The sequence below is a fragment of the Canis lupus genome, chromosome X, assembly GCF_048164855.1.
Source record: "Canis lupus baileyi chromosome X, mCanLup2.hap1, whole genome shotgun sequence".
Taxonomy (NCBI): Eukaryota; Metazoa; Chordata; class Mammalia; order Carnivora; family Canidae; genus Canis; species Canis lupus.
In genome coordinates this window covers 76,993,420-77,008,340 of record NC_132876.1, presented here as the reverse complement: position 1 = coordinate 77,008,340, position 14,921 = coordinate 76,993,420, and the positions used below count along the sequence as shown (strand labels likewise).

Below are 14,921 nucleotides of genomic sequence, written 5' to 3'. Positions count from 1 at the left end.
GCAAACTTTTTCAATAAATACTCAATAAAATACTAGCAAGCCAAATTCAACAATTCATCAGAAAAAAAAATCATTTGAGATGATCAAGTGGGATTTATTTCTGGGAGAGTAGTTCAGTGTTTGCAAATTAATGTTATACATCCTATCAGTAAGAGCAAGGATAAAAATGATACAATCATTTCAAGAGACGTAGAAAAATTTGAGAAAGTACAACATCCATTCAACAAAGTAGGTTTAGAGGGAACATACCTCAGCATAAAAAAACACAGAGCTAACATCACACTCAATGGGGAGAAACTGCGAGCTTTTCCTTTAAGGTCAGGAAGGATGACAAGGATGTCCACACTCACCAATATTACTCAAGATAGTACTGTTAAACTTACCGACAGCAATCAGAAAACAAAAAAACAAAAGGCATTCAAATCAGTAAGGAAATAACACTTCCATTATTTGAAGATGATATGATACCCTATATAAAACAACCCAAAGACTCCACCACAAAATTACTAGAACTGATAAATGAATTCAGTAAAATCTGCAGGATGCAAAATCATTGTGCAGAAATGTGTTTCTATACACTAATAATAAAACAGCAGATAAAGTAAGAAAACAATCTCATTTACAATTGCATCAAAAATAATAAAATACCTAAGAATATAATTAACCAAAAAGGTGAAAGATCTGTCTCTGAAAACTATAAAATTCTAATGAAAGAAATTGAACATGACACAAAGAAAATGGAAAGACATTCTGTATTTATGGATTGGAAGAACAAATATTGTTAAAATGTCTATACTACCCAAAGCTATTTACACGTTTAATGAACTCCCTATCAAAATACCAGCAGTGTTTTTCACAGAAGTAGAACAGACAATCCTAAAATTTGCATGGAACCAGAAAAGAACTGGAATAGTGAAAGCAGTCTTGAAAAAGAAAAAAACTATAGAGGTATCACAATTCCAGATTCCAAGTTATATTACAAAGTAGTAAGATATGGTAGTGGCATAAAAATTGAGACAGATCCATGGAACAGAATAGAAAGCCGAGAAATAAACCCACAATTACATGGTTGATTAAAATTCAATAATGGAGGGCAGCCCTGGTGGCGCAGCAGTTTAGCACCGCCTGCAGCCAGGTGTGATCCTGGAGATCCCGGATCGAGTCCCACATCAGGCTTCCTGTATGGAGCCTGCTTCTCCCTCTGCCTGTGTCTCTGCCCCTCTTTCCCTCTGTCTCTATGAATAAATAAAATCTTAAAAAAAAACTCAATAATGGAGGCAAGAATATGCAATGGAAAGAAGATAGTCTCCTTAACAAATGGTGTTGGGAATACTAGATAGCTACATGCAGAATAAACTGAGCCACCCTCTTATGCCATAACCCAAAATGAACTCAAAAATGGATTGAGGACCTAATAGGAGACCTGAAACCATAACAATCCTACAAGAGGGCGCAGTAGTTTCTCTGACATTTGTCACAGCAGCACCCTTTTGTATGTGTCTCCTGAGGCAATGGGAAAAAAGGAAATAAGCTCTTGGGACTACATCGAAATTAAAATAATAAAAAATAAAGTGACAAAAAATAAGAAATAAAAGGCATCAAATTTGGTAAGAAATCAAACTCCTAATTTGCAGATTTGATACTATATAATGAAAACCTTAAAGACTTCACCAAAAACGTATTAAAACCTACAAATAAGTTCAGTGAATTTGCAAAATATAAAGTTAATATACAGAAATTTATTGTATTTTCAAAGATTTATTTATTTATTAGAGAGAGGGGCAGATCGGAGAGAGGGAGAGGGTCCTCAATCAGACTCCCTACAGAGGGTGGAGCCCTACATGGGGCCCAGTCAATCCCATGATTCTGAGACCATGATCTGAGCTGAAATCAAGAGTCAGATGTTTAACTGACTGAGCCACCCAGGTGCCTCTATTGTGGTTTTAGACACTAATAATGAACTCACAGACAAATTAAGAAAATAATTCCATTTACAGTTGTTTTTTTTTAAGATTTTATTTATTTATTCATGAGAGACATGGAGAGAGAGAGAGGCAGAGACACAGGCAGAGGGGGAAGCAGGCGCCATCATGCAGGGAGCGCAACATGGGACTCAATCCCGGGTCTCCAGGATCATGCCCTGGGCCGAAGGCAGCGCTAAACCACTGAGCCACCCAGGCTGCCCTCCATTTACAGTTGTAACAAAAAGAATAATACTCCTAAGAATAAATTTAACCATGGAAATAAAAAACCTATACTCTTAAAAACTGTAAGATAACTGATGAAAAAATTTGAAGACAACACAAACCCAATGTTCATGGGTTGGAAGAATTAAAATTGTTAAAATGTTTATACTATTTAAAGTAGTTTATGGGACACCTGGGTTGCTCAGCGGTTGGGAGCCTGCCTTCGGCTCAGGTTGTGATCCTGGGATCCAGGATTGAGTCCCGCATTGGGCTCCCAATGGGGAGCCTGCTTTTCCCTCTGCCTATGTCTCTGCCTCTCTCTCTCTCTCTCTCTCTCTCTCTCTCTCATGAATAAATAAATCTTTTTTAAAAAGTAGTTTAGAATTTCAATAAAATATAACATTATCATTTTTCACAGATCAAGAACAAATAATACTAAAATTTGCGTGGAACCACAAAAGACCTTGAATAGCCAAAACAAAATTGAAGATGAAAAATGCTGGTAGTGGGGATCCCTATGCTGGTAGTGGGGATCCCTGGGTGGCTCAGTGGTTTAGCGCCTGCCTTTGGCCCAGGCACGATCCTGGAGTCTTGGGATCGAGTCCCACGTCGGGCTCCTGGCATGGAGCCTGCTTCTCTCTCTCCTCCTGTGTCTCTGTGTGTGTGTGTCTCTCTCTATGTCTATCATAAATAAATAAATAAATAGATAGATAAATAAATAAATCTTTAAAAAAAGAAAAATGCAGGTAGTATCACAACCCCAGATTTCAAGGTACAGTAAAACACTATTGTAATCAAAATAGTATGGTACTGGCATAAGAAGAGACATAGATCAATTGAAAAGCATAGGGAGTGGCGCCTAGGTGGCTCAGTTGGTTAAGTATCTGCCTTTGGCTCAGGTCATGATTTCAGGATCCTGAGATGGAGCCCTGTGTTGGGCTCCCTGCTCAGTGAGGAGTCTGCTTCTCCCTCTCCCTCTGCCCCTCCCTCCTGTTTGTGTGTGTGTGTGCTCTCTCTCTCTCAAATAAATAAATAAAATCCTTAAAAAAAAAGAATAGGGGATCCAGAAATAAAATCACTCATATATAGTAATTTAATCTATGTCATAGTGTTATAAATATACAGTGGGGAAATAACAGTCTCTACAACAAATGCTATTGGGAAACCTGGACAGCTGTATGCATGGTAATTAAACTAGATCACTTTATTATGCCATATACAAAAATAAACAAAATGGATTAAAGACCAATATGTGAGAGCTGAAACCATAAATATCTTCAAAGAAAACAGAGGCAGTAATCTGTTTGACATCAGCCTTAGCAAAATATTTATTGATGTGTCTCCTCTGGCAAGGGAAACAAAAGCAAATATAAATTATTGGTACTACATCAAAATAAGAAACTTTTGCATAGCAAAGAAACTTTGAACAAAGTTTCATGAACAAAACAGAGAACCTACTGAATGGCAGAAGATATTTGCAAGTGATAATATTTGATAAGAGATTAATATCCAAAATATATAATGAACTTCTATAACTTGACACTAAAAAACAACCAGATTTTTAGAAAATGGTAAAGGATTTGAGTAGACATTTCTCTAAAGAAGACATACAGATTGCCAACAGTCATATGAAAAGTTGCTCAACATCACAAATCATCAGGGAATTGCATATCAAAGCCAAGATGAGAGATCAATTCACAACTGTCAGAAAAACTAGAATCAAAAAGAAATAATTAGTGTTTGTAAGGACATGGAGAAAGGGGAATCCTCCTGCATTGTTGTTTGAATGTAAATTAAACTAACCACTATGGAAAACAGTATGGAAGATTCTTTAAAGAATGGGTGTTATACTATATGTTGGCAAATCAAACCTCAATAAAATACATATATATAATATATATATAATAATTAAAAATAGAAATACCATATGATACAGTAATTTCAGTATTGGTTGTTGGTTCAAATAAAACAATAATACTAATTTGAAAAAATATATGCATTCCTATGTTTATCACAATGTCATGTTTGATGGCCAAGTTATGTTAGCTGCCTGTGCTACATAACCAAGAGATGAATGTATAGAGGGGGGATATATATATATATATATATATATATATATATATCACACACACACACAATGGAATATTAACTTAGCGATAAAAAGAATGGCATTAGCAAAAACATGGATGAACATAAAGAGTATTATGGACAATACAGTAAGTCAGACAAATTACATATAATTCTGCTTATATGTGGAATGTAAAAACAACCAAAAGTAGATATGGACACATAAATACAGAGAACTGGAGGTTCCAAACGGGATTGGTGGATGAACGCAAAAGATGTAGGTCCCAACTTGCAGTTATAAATAAGTCACAGGAATAAAAAAACCACAGCATAGTAATAGTAACTATAGTCACTAATATAATAACATTTCTTGTTGATAGATGGTAACTACACTTGTTGTGGTTAGCATTATGTAATGTATAAAATCATTGAATAACAATGTTTTGCACCTGAAGTTAATATGATGTATGTAAGCTATATTTTCATAAAGGAAAATAAACAAAAGTTTTTAAAATGTGAAAATTTGGAAAAGAAGAGAAAATGAGTGTGTATGCACAGAAAAAGGCCACCTGAAGACATAGGAAATTACCCATTCAGCCATCTGCAAGCTAAGGATTAAGGCCTCAGAAGAACTCAGACATGCCAGCACCTGAATTTTACACTTCTAACCTCCATAACTGTGAGAAACAAATTTCTGTTGTCTTTTTTTTTTAAGTGTCAAAATATGTCACAAAAACCCTCATAGTGAGAAGGAAACCAACAATACATTAATCGGTTGAACGAAGGAAAACAACAGGTAAACAGAAAAGGGAAAATATAGATTTTCTATTTCTAATATTTACTATTTTAAAAATAAAAGTATCTAGAATGCCTTTAGACAAGAGCAAGTGCTAGGGAAGTAAAAATGATTTAATAGAAAATTGAGTACCTCTTATTAAATTGACTTATTTTATTTTGTATATTTTTTTATCAGAGTTCGATTTGCCAACATATAACACCCAGTGCTCATCCCGTCAAGTGCTCCTCTCAGTGCCCGTCACCCACTGACTGTTATTTTGAATGTATATGATAGCAATATTTGATAGGAATGGTGTTCCCACACATGGGTAGTATAAGAATATAATGAAATTTAGGATGTAATTTGCTAAAAATTCTTGACATTAGCCTTAGGTGTTCATGTGAGATCCATTGAATTCACATTTCATTCATTTTTATTTTTCCAAACTTTTTCATTATTTGGAAAAAAAATTACATATTGAGAATTTACAGTGTGACATTTGGATACATTTGAAATAAACACTACAAACATACAGATTAACAAAATCGTTCCTTCACAGTTACATATTTTCTTTGTTATTTTAGTGAGAGCAATTATATGAACTTTTAGTAAGATACTAAAATAGTATGTAAATTGACATATAATTAATTATTGCAGAATTGGTAACTAGAATCACAGTATGCTATATTAGATCTCTAGGATTTATACAACATATTTAAAAAATTGGGAGCGAGTGAAGAAAACCTTGTCATTTCCCATATTGCAAACATCTAAAAATCAATATTCTATGCTCATCCTGTAAGTATGACTTGCTGAGATTACACATATAAATGAATTTTGCAGTATTTCTCTTTCAGTATGCAATATATTTCAATAGAAATTTTATGCTCTACACTCCTTTTATTCAGGGTGATATATTATCTTTCAGAATATTTTAAACATTGTCTTATATGAATATAACATAATTATTTCTTCTATTTGTCCACTCACGTGAAAATTTTTGCACAACTTGGCTACTATGAAAATACAACAAAAAATTGGGAATACACATATATCTTTAAAATGCAGATTTCCTATGTATTCAGATTGCTTTATAACATGGTAGTTCTATTTTAATGTTATGACAAAAAGCAATGATAATTTATCAAATGTTTTTGAGACTTTCTATGGAAAGCAAGAGAAAAGATGGGATGAAGAACAGAAACAAAGTTACAAAGACTAAGATTACTCTAAACCTAACACTCAATAGGGAAAAGACACAAATGTGTTTAAAACAACAGCCAGGGGACACCTGCATGGCTCAGGAGTTGAGCATCTACCTTTATACTCAGGGTGTGGTCCCAGAGTCCCCGATTTGAGTCCCGGATCAAGTCTGACATGGGTTCCCGACGAGGACCATACTTATCCCTCTGCCTATGTTTCTCCAACTCTCTCTGTGCATATCATGAATTAATAAATAAAAACTGTCAAAACAACAAAATTAATCATTACAAAACATAAAATTCGGAACACTGAAACGAATGAACTCTATGCAAAATAGAAAACTTGATAAAATTTTAAAATATCCAAAGCACATTGAAAACGTCCGTAGAAACAGAAGTATTCATATCCCAGAAAAATACAATTTCTATAAAAATTCTGGCAAAAAAGAAAAAAGATATATACTCCCCATGAGATACAATAACGAACCAAACGAAGTATATTCTCAGCAAACTCTGATGAAGAAACAATCATTCTCTATGACATATGTAAGACATTATAAAAAGGAGTGTATTTTAGAGTCTGGGAGAAAAAGCAGGGAGAAAGAAGGGCGGGGATCCGGACCAACAAACAAGTGACAGAATCCCCGCTCTGCAGCGTCTGGGGTCATCTTTGGTTCCTCACATCTGTCTGGATGCAGCCCTCCTCCTCCACACCTTTCCCTGTAGTCACCTGTGCTTACTATCATGAACTCGGGCACATACCTCCACACCTCTACCCACACCCACACCCACTCTCGCTCTCCCCCCCGCCCCCCGCCCCTACACTCACAGGCACGTGCAAACAGGCACACGGGCAGGCGGACGGGCATACGTGCATACACAGCTTTATTCAGGTAGACCGGTCTGGGCAGGCCCCCTCCCTGACGGCCCCGACACAGCCAGTCTCTGCGCAAGGAGGCTCAGTGGGCCCGGCAGACGCCCTTCCTTGTTGTTCCCCTTTCCTTCCTCCCTGCCCCTTTCTGTTTGGCCTCCCACTCCTGAGTTGGGCCCTAGAGCATGGCTAAACAGGCCTCTCTCTGGACAGGGCTCAACCCCTCGCCTAAGTGGCTGAGACTTTGCCTTGGCTGATGGCTCTTCCCCTAGGAAGCCAGGGCTGGCTGGTTCCGCAGGTCCAGCTGGGGCGCAGTGCCTTTTGAGGTCACCTTCGTTCTTCTCCTGCACTAGGGTTCCTCCTTTGCTCTCTCTCCGCTTTTGACTCCTTACTTTCGCGTCTTTACTGGCATTCTTCCTCTGCGCGTGTCCCCACGTTAACCTTTACTGGTGCTATGGAAGCGAACGTGGGCCCCGTGGATTGGGGGAGCAAGGGGCATCGCCTTACGACCATCCCTTGACCATCCCTTTATTGCCGTGGGAGAGAGTAAGTAACTCATCCCTCTCCTCTCTCGGGTCCCCGACCTCCCGCTTTTTAAACCCACCCCAGTGTTTCCCCGGGGTGTCCTCCGACCCGACCCTCTCTTTGCCCTGGGTGCATGCCCCGGGCTCTTTGGCTCTTTTGGCCCTATGGCGCGTGCCCGCTCCATATTCAGGGTGTGGTTGGGCCTCTCCTTTGGCCCTCTCTGTGCCCTCCAGGGCGACCTCCGGGTCAGGACCCTTGATGGCACTCAGGAGGGCTCCTTTGGCAAGAGGCTGCCTGGTGGGCGGTGGGCCCTTTTCCTTGGCGGGGCCGCCTGTAGCTTGTGTCTCCTTGTCATTCCTTGTGCCTGTTAGCCCCACAGTGAGGCGCGCCTGGACTGCATCTAGGACAGCATTGGCCGGTGGCACGGTGGATGGTGGTGACCTTCCGCTTCTCTCTTTTCCTTTCACTTTCTATACTAAGCCCGGTGGTGGGGTTGGGGGTGAGGGTGTGGGGCTTGGTGGGAGTGATGGGTGGGGATGGGTGTGCTAGGGGCCCAGAGGGGTGGAGGGGGGCAGGGGCTGTGGGCGGGGCTCGGGTGTGTTTTGGAGGGTGGGTGGGTTGGCGGGGGCGGGGGGGGGGTGGGTGGCGTGGGGAGAAGTCCCTGGTCCATGGATCCTCCTCCCAGCCCTGACCTTGGGTTATGGGAGAGGCACCGGTGTAGCAGAAGGCCGTGGTGAGGTGCAGCCGTTCCCCTTCGTGGACCGGTGGTGGAGGCCGCGCTCATCCTTGAAAAAGGCGATCCAGACGTTCCTTTGCAAGGAAACAGCATCGGGAACTCAGGACAGGGCAAGGTATCTTGTGGCTTTGTTTTCGTTCCTTGCAGTTCTTCTCCTTATCGGAGCTCTTAAGGTCAGTACTTGAAGGAGTTGGAACCTCTTCAAGTTGTGCCTTCCTTCCTTCCCCTTGTTCTCAGTCCAGTGGTGTGACCCGGGCCGATGGAGATTTCAGGGTGTGCCTAAGGGGCTGCCGTGTCGTCCATTTCCACGTGCCGGGGCGGGCCTAGCAAAAGCAGGTGGGCGAGCACCCGAGGCTCGCAGCAGCCCCGCCGCGGCCCCCGTCACGCACGGGTACACGGGGCCACACGGGCACGCCCATCCCGCACGCGCCATGCGCACGCTGAGCATACTGACACACAGGCCGCGCGCGTGCACACACTGGCACGGGGACGCGGACACGCACATTCCCCGGCGGGCTCTCCAAGCGGGACACGCAGCCAAGCCCTTGGGGGTGGCGTGAGTTGGTCACCCGTGGACGGGCCTGCTCAAGCAAGGCCTGTGAACCTGGAGCCTGGCCTGTTTACCCAGATAGATGGGGACTCCCACATTGGAGGAGAGTCGGTGGCCGTCCTCCGCGGAATGGTGGCCCTGTGTGGGGCCCCGCGACTCGGAGAGGTTTGGTGGTGGCCTTGCCTAGGCCCCTGTGTGAGAGCACGGGCTGGGCTGCCTGCCATAGGGTCGGTGCTTGTGTGAGTGCTTGGTTCCCCATTCTGGGGAGCCCCCTGGATGCGGCCCTGTGGCTGCAGGTCGGGTGGGCCATTTCTGGCTGCTTTGTCGGGTCCTGGCAAGGCGGTGGTGACCTCAGGCTGTAGCTACAGGCCTTGGGGGGAGGCCACGAAGGGACCCGCAAGCCAGCGCGGGAGGGGTGGGGTGGGGGACAGTGGGGGAGAAAGCTTGTTCAGGGGAGGTCCTATGGATGTAAACCATCCCCGCAGAGTCAGAGTCACAGAGGTGGGCTTATGTGTCCCTTGCCACTTACCTCACCGGAGAGCAGGGGGCAAGAAAAATGGGGTAGGATAAAGGGAAGGGGAAAGGCCCGGCAGGGTGTCAGGCCTCCTGGTCCCCAGTCATTTAGCCCTGCTTAGTGATTTGGTATTCAGCTGGAGTCCCCTTGCCAGGTGTGTGTGTATATGTCTATATACACGTACACACATATGTACTTATATATATACATATATATATTTACGTGTGTATTTTTACGTATACATATATTTTTTCCCCTCTCTCGTTCTCCTTTCCCTGTAATGGGGTGTGTAAGTGTGTCGTTGTGGTGGTGTTGTTGCTGTGCTTTCTTGTCCCCTGTACTCCAGTGCCTTGTGATTTTTCGTGTTTTGCGTGTTGAGGGGCACTGGCTGTGGGGGCCTCGTTTTGGTTTTCACTTTGTCCTTTTGCTTTCTGAGTACCTCTGCACGTGCGTGCACGCGCGCGCGCGCGTGTGTGTGTGTGTGTGTGTGTGGGTGTGTGTGTGTGAGAGAGAGAGAGAGAGAGAAAGAGAAAGAGAGAGAGAGGAGAGAGCGCGAGAGTGTTGTTGTTGTGGTAGCTGCTGTTGTTGTTTTGTTTGTTTTTAACCTTAGATGTGGCTGAGGACCAAGACCTGAGGTGGTTGGGATGAAGGGGGAGGGGGCAGGGTCCGGAACTGAAGTTGGCATACGTGGAGCCATACTGCCATCAAGCGGAAATTGTTTCTGTCCAACGGAGCCGCCTGGGCTCCAGTGGTGAGGAAAGCCCAGGAGTTGAGGAGGAGCTGGCTTGGGGCGGGTGGGGGGAGAACTGGGCAGAGAGGGAAGGGGAAGCGGTGGGCCCTGTGCTTGGACACCTGGACACCTGGCTCCTGGCCTTCGCTTCACCTGTGTGCTGGATCCCAGATTGGACCCTGGCTCCGGAGCTGAGGAAGTCATTCAGAAGCCCCAGGGGCAGCCTGAGATGGCTGAGCCCAGAGGTTGCCTGGGACTGCCAAGCGCCATTGGCCGGGCCCGGAACCTCTAAAGTGCCTCGGCTCCCGGTGAGGAAAGGGAAAGGGGCCTCCTGATCCCCGCGTGGCCCCAGGCAGGGCACTCCCCACAAAGGACACCAGAGGAAAATACCCCCCTGGACCTGTGGTCAGTGGCGAGTTGCTTCCCCTGGGCCCACCCCAAAATGGCTGACAGGGAAGCTCCGCCCACCCCGGCTGTTTGGCCTTGGGGCTGCCTGCTGTATCCCCAGGGTCCCGAGAACCCTGCTTCCCCACTGGGTCCCACTGGCAGGCACAATTCCTTCGCGGCTTCTGAGGCCTGATGGGCCTGAGACCCTGGCCTGGGCAGGGCCCAGACAATCCAGGGCATCCCTGCTGACGTTCCCTCCCACCGCCCCCACCCACCCGGGTGCCTGGAGGAAGGCAGGTTGCTGCTGCCTGGGCTTTTCAGAGACAGTTTCCGCTGGATGGCACTGTGGCTCCAGAGATGGCAAGTCACCCCTTTCCCTGCCCCCACTGAGCCTTCCTCTTCCCTCTTTGGCTGCCAGACACTGGGTGGAGAACCACCACCACCACCACCACCCCTGCCCTTCTCCAGCCTCCTCTAGCCTCTGCCCCCTCTCCTCCTCTCCTGCTCTCCTGCTCACCGTCCCCCTCCTCATCCAAGCCACAGAGCACCCATCTCAACTCTGGCTGGGCTCAGGCCAACTTGACCACTTTGGGGCAAACCTGCAAGTGTAACTAGGCCTTTTTTTTTTTTTTTTTTTTTTTCCGTTTCCTTCAGGTTTTTCCTTGGACTCCAGTTAGTTTAACGTGCGTGCGGCGCGTTGCATTCCTTTCGGGTGTGCAATATACTGATTCAGCAGTTCCCTAGGTCACCTGCTGCTCATCTGGACTCTGTGCACTGGCTAATCCCCCTTCACCTGTTACACCACCCCCACCTTCTCCCATTGGGTAACCATCAGTTCTCTCTAATTAAGAGTCCAGAGCCTCTGGATCTCTTCCCCCCCCCCCCCCCCGCAGCTTTCTGTTTTCTTCTTAAATTACCCTCATGAGTGAAATCCTAAGGTATTTGTGTTTGTCTGCCTGACTCAGTTTGCTTAGCCTTCTACTCTCGGGCTCCATCCATGTCCTTGGAAATGGGAAGATTTCATCCCCTTTTTATGGCTGAATGATACTCCTTCCTGTGTGTGTGCCCGCCCTCTCGCGTGCGTGTGCGCGTCCGCGTCCGCGTCCACGTCCACGTCCCGGCACACGTATGTACCACATCTTCTTTATGCACTCGTCAGTCCGATGGACACTTGGGGTGCTCCCCTCTTCTTGGCTATTGTAAATAACTCTGCGGTAAACATAGGGGCGCGTGTGTCCTTTGAAGTAGTGTTCTTGTATCCTTTGGGTAATTATCCGGTCCTGCGATTGCTGGGTGTGGCAGGGTCGTTCTAGTTTACCTTTTCGAGGAACCTCCGCGCTGCTTTCCACTGTGGCTCTGTTCCCAGTTTGGGCTCCCACCAGCAGTGCGCCAGCGTTCCTTTTCTTCCCCATCCTCGCCGGCACCTGTTGTTTCTTGTGTTACCGATTTTTAGCTAGGCGTTTCCTGACTCCGTTCGTCCTGCTGGTTCACGGTGAACACAGATGACCCTCAAGAGATCCCACCAGTAGGCTTACGGATTTTTCTTGGACTTTGAATCTTCAGGCTCCCCCTGGCCTCTGGCTTGTCTGCACCACACCTGTCCCTTGGCAGCCAGCTCTCTTCTCCTGAAGCCTCATGGTTCAGTGGGCCAAAGAATGGGCCAGAGGGCAGCCAGGTCCCACAGGGGTCCAGGACCTGTTGACCGGTCTTGCAGAACGCGGTCCTGCGGAGGGTCACGAGGCCCTGAGGGCCACCAGCTGCCTCCCTCCATGGAACCCCGGGCACTGGTTTGTGCCCAGGGGTGGGCGGTGGTGGGCGGTGGGCCTTTTCGGAGATGGGATGGGTTACAGAGGTGGGTCTCCCGGAAGGCCACTTGGCATCTCTGATGGAGCGCAGCAGTGTGTCCTTCCCCAAATGCCTCTGTTCACAAGTTCCAGTCGGGGGTCTCTCTGAGCGCCTCGCCCCACTCCCCCACCCCCACCCCACCCCCGTTGCCTTTGGCGGCCAGGATCCCTGGTTTCAATTCTGCACAGGGAGCTCCACCATAAGACTTGCTGGGTTTTCGTCCAAGGGCCCCCGCGAATTTTTGCCCTTGGGCAGGGGGTGGGGGTTGTTAGGAGGTCCATGGAGCTGGGGTTGGGGGCCCTTCCGTTTTCGAGGGGCTTGTGGCAGAAAGGGGGGGCATGTCTGGGGGCTTGGTTCGGTGTATATAGCTCTCTCTGTTCCTCAACCTAAACCGGGATTGATGCCGGCCCGGTATTGGCCCTGGAAAAGGAATGAGATGGGCCCCTGGGATGGGCGGGGGGGGGGGGGGGGGGGGGCGGGGGTTGGTTGTTTTGTGTGTGTGTGTGTGTGTGTGTGTGTGTGTTTGTGCGCGCGCCTGTGCCAGCTGTTGGGGGGAGGGGCGGTAGAGGGTGGAGTAGGTTGGGTCATCAGGTTATCAGGCAGTGAGTCTTGCAAAACCAGGGAATGAGGGCTTCTAAGCCAGAGCAGGTTGGGACGCAAAGCAAAGCAGTGGTCACCTCGGTGTGATTGTTTAAGGTCATACCCTCATAAGCCATGCCACCCAGTGCCTGGAGAACGTGATCCTGAAGGTTTTTACGGTTTCCCCAGTGGTTCCCTTCCTGGCCTTTTTGAAAAGCCTTCCTGGATGCCTGAGCCCATGGGAGTTCCACAGAGGAGGGAAAATCCACACCCGCAAGGCAGGGAATTCCAACACTGGGTGGTTAGTATCTTAAGGACCCTTAGAAAGGAGCAGTCACTGTTTGGGACACTCTTCCATTCCAGTCAAGCTGTTCCAGGAAGTAGGCCAACCTTTGAAATTGGCGAGAAAAAGGAAACACACGCGAAAACGAGCAACAAACACCTTCGGAGGTCCCCACCTTCCTGCCAAGCAGGACCTAAGGTGGATCCTTCCCAGACACTAAAGGGCAGGGCGCCTCTGGCACTTCCTGGGAGAAAAAGCAGGGAGAAAGAAGGGCGGGGATCCGGACCAACAAACAAGTGACAGAATCCCCGCTCTGCAGCGTCTGGGGTCATCTTTGGTTCCTCACATCTGTCTGGATGCAGCCCTCCTCCTCCACACCTTTCCCTGTAGTCACCTGTGCTTACTATCATGAACTCGGGCACATACCTCCACACCTCTACCCACACCCACACCCACTCTCGCTCTCCCCCCCGCCCCCCGCCCCTACACTCACAGGCACGTGCAAACAGGCACACGGGCAGGCGGACGGGCATACGTGCATACACAGCTTTATTCAGGTAGACCGGTCTGGGCAGGCCCCCTCCCTGACGGCCCCGACACAGCCAGTCTCTGCGCAAGGAGGCTCAGTGGGCCCGGCAGACGCCCTTCCTTGTTGTTCCCCTTTCCTTCCTCCCTGCCCCTTTCTGTTTGGCCTCCCACTCCTGAGTTGGGCCCTAGAGCATGGCTAAACAGGCCTCTCTCTGGACAGGGCTCAACCCCTCGCCTAAGTGGCTGAGACTTTGCCTTGGCTGATGGCTCTTCCCCTAGGAAGCCAGGGCTGGCTGGTTCCGCAGGTCCAGCTGGGGCGCAGTGCCTTTTGAGGTCACCTTCGTTCTTCTCCTGCACTAGGGTTCCTCCTTTGCTCTCTCTCCGCTTTTGACTCCTTACTTTCGCGTCTTTACTGGCATTCTTCCTCTGCGCGTGTCCCCACGTTAACCTTTACTGGTGCTATGGAAGCGAACGTGGGCCCCGTGGATTGGGGGAGCAAGGGGCATCGCCTTACGACCATCCCTTGACCATCCCTTTATTGCCGTGGGAGAGAGTAAGTAACTCATCCCTCTCCTCTCTCGGGTCCCCGACCTCCCGCTTTTTAAACCCACCCCAGTGTTTCCCCGGGGTGTCCTCCGACCCGACCCTCTCTTTGCCCTGGGTGCATGCCCCGGGCTCTTTGGCTCTTTTGGCCCTATGGCGCGTGCCCGCTCCATATTCAGGGTGTGGTTGGGCCTCTCCTTTGGCCCTCTCTGTGCCCTCCAGGGCGACCTCCGGGTCAGGACCCTTGATGGCACTCAGGAGGGCTCCTTTGGCAAGAGGCTGCCTGGTGGGCGGTGGGCCCTTTTCCTTGGCGGGGCCGCCTGTAGCTTGTGTCTCCTTGTCATTCCTTGTGCCTGTTAGCCCCACAGTGAGGCGCGCCTGGACTGCATCTAGGACAGCATTGGCCGGTGGCACGGTGGATGGTGGTGACCTTCCGCTTCTCTCTTTTCCTTTCACTTTCTATACTAAGCCCGGTGGTGGGGTTGGGGGTGAGGGTGTGGGGCTTGGTGGGAGTGATGGGTGGGGATGGGTGTGCTAGGGGCCCAGAGGGGTGGAGGGGGGCAGGGGCTGTGGGCGGGGCTCGGGTGTGTTTTGGAG

General features: G+C 47.9%; 1 protein-coding gene and 1 long non-coding RNA gene across 4 annotated transcripts in view; both read left to right on the top strand.

The window, feature by feature from the left end:
- Positions 1-14,921, top strand: part of NBDY (negative regulator of P-body association) — a 77,144-nt gene that overhangs the window by 29,230 nt on the left and 32,993 nt on the right. The gene's annotated exons all lie outside the window — the stretch shown is intronic.
- On the top strand, positions 8,272-12,763 carry LOC140627414 (uncharacterized). Its single transcript, XR_012026174.1, has 4 exons — positions 8,272-8,480; positions 10,040-10,906; positions 11,201-11,370; positions 11,512-12,763. It is a non-coding gene; the product is annotated as an uncharacterized lncRNA (long non-coding RNA).